This window comes from Gavialis gangeticus, unplaced genomic scaffold (assembly GCF_001723915.1).
Source record: "Gavialis gangeticus isolate Ggan-Ray unplaced genomic scaffold, GavGan_comp1, whole genome shotgun sequence".
Taxonomy (NCBI): Eukaryota; Metazoa; Chordata; order Crocodylia; family Gavialidae; genus Gavialis; species Gavialis gangeticus.
Window position 1 is genome coordinate 163,360,324 of NW_017728992.1, and position 252 is coordinate 163,360,575.

General features: G+C 68.7%; 1 protein-coding gene across 9 annotated transcripts in view; it reads right to left on the bottom strand.

The window, feature by feature from the left end:
• Nucleotides 1–252, bottom strand: part of UBR5 (ubiquitin protein ligase E3 component n-recognin 5) — a 175,212-nt gene that overhangs the window by 31,611 nt on the left and 143,349 nt on the right. The gene's annotated exons all lie outside the window — the stretch shown is intronic.

Genomic DNA, 252 nt, shown 5'->3' on the forward strand with positions numbered 1-252 from the left:
CTGGGCTGCACCAGCAGGGAGGAGGGAGCTGGCCTGGCTCCATACAGCCCCTGCCAGTTGGGACCCCACGCTCCTGCCACCCTGCTCTGGGGGTCCTGGGACACCAGCGCAGACACTGTGCTCCCACTGGCTCCCCACGCACTCACACCCAGTGCCCACCAGCCCCGCGGTACAGGCAGGGGGCAGCACACAGCCCCGACTCCCTGCTGAGCAGCAGGGAAGAAGCTGGTGCTGAGCATGGGGAAAAGCGGC